Raw genomic sequence first — 6,459 nt, forward strand, 5'->3', positions numbered from 1 at the left:
CCTCTTGTAAAATGTTATGAACCTCTGTCCATAGTTCTTCAGGCATTCTGTCTACCAGATCTAATCTCTTGATTCTACTCACTACCCCCACCGTATAATCATAAGGGAATTAATTTAGGTCATACCTGAATGGCCAAGTGGTTTTTCCTACTTTCTCCAATTTAAGCCTGAATCTTGCAACAATGAGCTGATGATCAGAGCCACAGTCAGTTCCAGGTCTTGTTTTTTGCCGACTGTATAGAACTTCTCCATCTTCAGCTGCAAAGAATATAATCAATCTGATTTCGGTATTGGCCATCTGGGGATTTCCATGTTTACAGTCATCTGTTTTACTGTTGGAAGTATGTGTTTGCTATGACCAGTGTGTTCTCTTAACAAAACTGTGTTAGTCTTTGCAGTGCTTCATTTGGGAGCTCAAAAACTTTTAGAAGATACAACTTTATAGAGGAAGGAAATCTAGAAAGTAAAGCAGCTAGAGTTGAGAGATCAGTGATTCAAATTTGAAGGCAAATGGAAAGTACTGTGTATGGCTTGGTTTGGGAAAGATAAATGTGCATTCTCTCCCAGAGCTTAAGCCTAACTATAGACTGAGAGTGTTCAACTTTCTACCTTTAGGCCACATGTTTCCTATAAACCTGAGACTCCAACATTCAATTGTCCATTTGGCATTTCTACTTGGATGTCTCATAAGCATTTCAAGGTTACTATGGCCTAAACATTGCCCTTAGCTTCCTCCTCTAGCCTGGCTCGCCTCAGTTTTTTTCCATCTTTGTAAATGGTACTACCATTGATTCAGTTACTGAAGCCAGAAAACTGCAAGTCGACTGCAGCTGGCTCTCTTGCTTGAGGCACTAGGGCTCTGGCGGTCGGACTGACGGAGTGAATAGAGAGACGCCCAGCGGCCGCGAGCTCTGCGCAAATACCAGGCAGACTTGCACCCAGAGGCCGACAGCCGACCGTGCCCGCCGGGATCTCCAGAGCTTCTCCTGCCCGGCTCCCGTGCCAGCGTCCGGTGGCCGCCGTCCTGCCAAGTGATTGCTGCCTCGCCTCCTCCGCCGAGTCCGGGACCATGAAGCTGCTGCCGTCGGTGGTGCTGAAGCTCTTTCTTGCTGCAGTGCTTTCGGCGTTGGTGACTGGCGAGAGCCTGGAGCGGCTTTGGAGAGTCCTGGCTGCTGGAGCCAGCAATCTGGACTCCCCTACTCAATCTACGGACCAGCTGCTGCCCGTGGGAGGTGGCCAAGGCTGGGAAGTCCTGGACTTGGAAGAGGCAAACCTGGACCTTTTCAGAGCTGCTTTCTCCTCCAAGCCACAACCTCTGGCCACACCCAGCAAGGAGGAGGGAAGAAGAGAAACCCATGTCTTCGGAGATACAAGGACTTCTGCATCCACGGAGAATTCAAATACGTGAAGGAGCTCCGGGTTCCAACCTGCATCTGCTACCCAGGTTATTATGGAGAGAGGTGCCATGGGCTGAGCCTCCCAGTGAAAAATCGCTTATATACATACGTGCGATCACACAACCATCCTGGTTGTGGTGGCTCTGGTGCTGTCATCCGTCTGTCTGCTGGTCATCATGGGGCTTCTCATGTTTTGGTACCACAGGAGAGGAGGTTATGACGTGGAAAATGAAGAGAAAGTGAAGTTGGGTGTGACTACGTCCCACTGAGAGGAACCTGTGCTCAAGGAATCAACTGGGGACTGCTACCTCTGAGAAGATACAAGTTGATCACAGATTCTCCAGAGGGGAAGGACTTCACAACTAGCCATGAAGATTCCTTCATCCCCAGTTGCCATCTAGATTGGGCCTCCCATAATTGCTTTGCCAAAATACCAGAGCTTTCAAGTGCCAAACAGAATATGTCCAGTGGGATCTGGGTCAGAACAAAGCAAAAGTGAGGGACCTTCGTGTCCTGATTCTCCTGCACCAAGCCCTACTTACCCCCATACGTTTGCTTGAACACTTCTCTTCTGGATTAAAAACGCCAGTTAAATTCCATATGCTCCAGGATCTTTGACTGAAAAAAAAAAAAAAAAAAAAAAAAACAGAAGGAGAGGAAGAAAGAAAGATTTGGGGACTGGAAGAAAGTAACAAAGATCGAGAAGCCATGTACTCAAGTCACCACCAAGGGATCTGCCATTTGGACCCTCCAGCGCTGGATTTGATGGGTTAACTGTGAAATACCATAGACCTGAGAACTCTGAATTTTGGGACTTCTACCCAGATGGAAAAATAACAACTGTTTTTGTTTGTTTGTTTGCAAAATGCCTCTTAAATTATATATTTATTTTATTCTAAAAAAAAAAATCATTAGCAAGTCCTGTCAATTCGCTCTCAAAAATGTACCTCAATTCCATCTATTTTTCTCAATCTTGAGAACTCCTATTCTATCAATATCACCTTCATGTTTTACCCAAACTTCTCAATAGCCTACAGATTGGTTTCATCATTTTTTGGGTGCCCCATGATTTATTTGCCATCACAGCCAGAAGGATTAAAATAACAACAAAACCAACAACAACTTATGTCAGTTTTCTGCTTATGTTCACTGTTCTTAGGATAAAAACTATGCTGTTAGTCATGAATTATATGTGCCTGTATAATCTGGCTCATTCTCCTCCACATCAGCAGCTACTTTTTCACCTTTAAAATATCTAGGTTTAACATCTTTTCAAGTCTCAAAACACAGCCACTTCTTTGCTTTTTCTCTATATGGAATATTTTTTTCCCATCAGATCTCACTATGGTTTGCCTCTATTATCAGTCCTGTGCTTAAATTCCTCTTCATCAAAATGTCTTTGTCATGACTACCTTGTGGAAACTCAGACCTTTCTCTCATTCTGTACCATGACACCCTTTGATTTTCCTTGTAGCTTAATGTTAGTCAGTTATTGTCTAGATATTGATTAATTTAACTGTGAATAGCCAGTGTTGTCCACTTGAATCTGAGCTTTCAGAAGATGGCCTTGAGACAGGAGATAAATTGGCCCCAGACTGAGCAGCTGGAGTTCATCCCTTGTGGACAGAGCAAGATAATAAAGGAGGCTAGGTCCTGCCCAGATAAAATATAAATACCACATGTTTCTCATTCTTTAAGTCAAGTCCCTTGGAGGTCAAAAGGGGAATAATGTTAATCTACCCATAGATCTCTATGCTGGAATCCATCTTGGTTGAGAAATGCACGCACACACATGGGGGGATCCAGAGATATACCAAAAACAGATTCAGAACCAGGCAGTCAAAATGATTGGCCAAAGAAAACCTGAAAGAAAGGCTCCATATAAGTGATTTAAACTGACAAGAGGGCACGACTCTCTGAGTCTGCCCATGTGTCCATCCACATGTACTGTACTTTTTTACTTCTAATAAACACTTCACTTGTTTCACTACTTTCCGTTTTTGTGGGAATTCTTTCTGTAAAGCCAAAGGGCCAGGGCCTTGTCATTGACCACTGGTATAGTAGCTAGGATTCAGTATTCTTACCATTGTGGTCCAAACTCAATCTCTGGCCAGGAACCAAAACCCTGCTTCAAGCTGCTGCAGGCCGAGACCACCCGAGATCAGACTTTAACTTCTTGTGGGATCCACTGCCCCTACACAGGACTAGCACATAACGGGCATTTGCTATGTCCTTGTTGATGCATAGATTTGCGGGCTTAAGCCTCAGCCAGTGGGAGAAACAAACATATTTTTGACCATATCAAGATAACAGGATGGAGAGCAAAAGCTTCAGGAGTGACGACTTTGAAAATCACTCTCTACTGAATGGATAACCTTTAAAGACTTTGAAGAAAAAAATCTCACCAATCTATTGTCATACCTTTATCTGTATAAGATTCACTTATTGAAATGGGTTCCAGATTAGTAGTGACAGCTATTTTTCTGGCATTTTCCCAGAGGAATTCTTGATTCACATTCTGCTCCTGAAACCTATGGGTAAAATACACAGCCTTCTACTAAACCCCTGCATGTATAATAAGGAAAAAGAAATCTGACTCCATATTAGATCTCTTCCTTTTACTTTAAACTTTGTGCTCTGTTGCCTGTGCTTAGTCATTCTGACTCTGCATCTTTTATAAAAGAATGTTGCCTGTAGCCTGAAATATACAGGACAACATATTCCCAGGGCTCTGACCTTTAAGAGCCCATTCATAGAGAGATAAAAAGTTGCAGAACAGAGAATAGCTTTTGTCTTGTTGGAGGTTTATGAGACACATGTGGACATGAGCCGACCTTTGTGGACAGTTGCAAGAACAAAGGAATCTGACACCCAAGAAGTTTGCAGCAACAAAGCACTTATGTCCAGTCCCTCTCCTTGCCTTTAAAAGGGCTTTGCTGAAAACCTTTGGGGAGTTAGGAACCTTTAGCCCATGAGCCAGGTATCTCTGTGTATAGCTTTGTAATAAAACTTTCTCTGCTCCAAACTTTGATATTTTGGTTTGTTTGACCTTACTGTGCATTGGGCACAAGAACTTATGTTCAGTAATACAGGGAATCCAAAATACACTGCTGAATCCAGCTTTTCCCAAAAGTTTGTGTAATTTCAACAGCCTCTGATCCCAGATTTTCTCATCTGTAAAAGAATACAAAGGGAGGAGGGATTTGGAAATATTTTTATTAAGATTTGTTTCAAAAATATTTTTGATTCAAGAAGATAGATTTATTTCCTCATAACCTACAGTTCAGTTCAGTTCAGTCGCTCAGTTGTGTCCGACTCTTTGCGACCCCATGAATTGCACCACGCCAGGCCTCCCTGTCCATCACCAACTCCCGGAGTTCACTGAGACTCACGTCCATCGAGTCAGTGATGCCATCCAGCCATTTCATCCTCTGTCATCCCCTTCTCCTCCTGCCCCCAATCCTTCCCAGCATCAGAGTCTTTTCCAATGAGTCAACTCTTCGCATGAGTTGGCCAAAGTACTGGAGTTTCAGCTTCAGCATCATTCCTTCCAAAGAAATCCCAGGGCTGATCTCCTTCAGAATGGACTGGTTGGATCTCCTTGCAGTCCAAGGGACTCTCAAGAGTCTTCTCCAGCACCACAGTTCAAAAGCATCAATTCTTCAGTGCTCAGCCTTCTTCACAGTCCAACTCTCACATCTATACATGACCATAGGAAAAACCATAGCCTTGACTAGATGGACCTTTGTTGGCAATGTAATATCTCTGCTTTTCAATATGCTATCTAGGTTGGTCATAACTTTCCTTCCAAGGAGTAAGCGTCTTTTAATTTCATGGCTGCAGTCACCATCTGCAGTGATTTTGGAGCCCCCCAAAAATAAAGTCTGACACTGTTTCCACTGTTTCCCCATCTATTTCCCATGAAGTGATGGGACCGGATGCCATGATCTTTGTTTTCTGAATGTTGAGCTTTAAGCCAACTTTTTCACTCTCCACTTTCACTTTCATCAAGAGGCTTTTGAGTTCCTCTTCACTTTCTGCCATAAGGGTGGTGTCATCTGCATAGCTGAGGTTATTGATATTTCTCCTGGCAATCTTGATTCCAGCTTGTGCTTCTTCCAGTCCAGCGTTTCTCATGATGTACTCTGCATATAAGTTAAATAAGCAGGGTGACAATATACAGCCTTGACGTACTCCTTTTCCTATTTGGAACCAGTCTATTATTCCATGTCCAGTTCTAACTGTTGCTTCCTGACCTGCATATAGGTTTCTCAAGAGGCAGGTCAGGTGGTCTGGTACTTGCATCTCCTTCAGAATTTCCCACAGTTTATTGTGATCCACACAGTCAAAGGCTTTGGCATAGTCAATAAAGCAGAAATAGATGTTTTTCTGGAACTCTCTTGCTTTTCCATGATCCAGCGGATGTTGGCAATTTGATGTCTGGTTCCTCTGCCTTTTCTAAAACCAGCTTGAACATCAGGAAGTTCACAGTTCACATATTGCTGAAGCCTGGCTTGGAGAATTTTGAGCATTACTTTACTAGCGTGTGAGATAAGTGCAATTGTGTGGTAGTTTGAGTATTCTTTGGCATTGCCTTTCTTTGGGATTGGAATGAAAACTGACCCTTTCCAGTCCTGTGGCCACTGCTGAGTTTTCCAAATTTGCTGACATATTAAGTGCAGCACTTTCACAGCATCATCTTTCAGGATTTGAAATAGCTCCACTGGAATTCCATCACCTCCACTAGCTTTGTTCGTAGTGATGCTTTCTAAGGCCCACTTGACTTCACATTCCAGGATGTCTGGCTCTAGGTCAGTGATCACACCATCGTGATTATCTGGGTCATGAAGATCTTTTTTGTACAGTTCTTCTGTGTATTCTTGCCTCCTCTTCTTAATATCTTCTGCTTCTGTTAAGTCCATACCATTTCTGTCCTTTATCGAGCCCGTCTTTGCATGAAATGTTCCCTTGGTATCTCTAATTTTCTTGAAGAGATCACTAGTCTTTCCCATTCTATTGTTTTCCTCTATTTCTTTGCATGGATTGCTGAAGAAGGCTTTCT

The 6,459-nt window shown here is 43.1% G+C and overlaps 1 pseudogene across 1 annotated transcript; it reads left to right on the plus strand.

The window, feature by feature from the left end:
• The first annotated feature begins 1,053 nt into the window (after positions 1-1,053).
• Positions 1,054-2,290, plus strand: LOC147360709 (proheparin-binding EGF-like growth factor pseudogene; annotated as a pseudogene). Its single transcript, XR_015140045.1, has one exon. The product of XR_015140045.1 is annotated as a proheparin-binding EGF-like growth factor pseudogene (transcript).
• Positions 2,291-6,459: the final 4,169 nt, after the last annotated feature.

Source organism: Bos grunniens, chromosome 13 (genome assembly GCF_055505025.1).
Source record: "Bos grunniens cultivar Pamir isolate PY7600 chromosome 13, Bosgru_T2T1.0, whole genome shotgun sequence".
Classification (NCBI taxonomy): domain Eukaryota; kingdom Metazoa; phylum Chordata; class Mammalia; order Artiodactyla; family Bovidae; genus Bos; species Bos grunniens.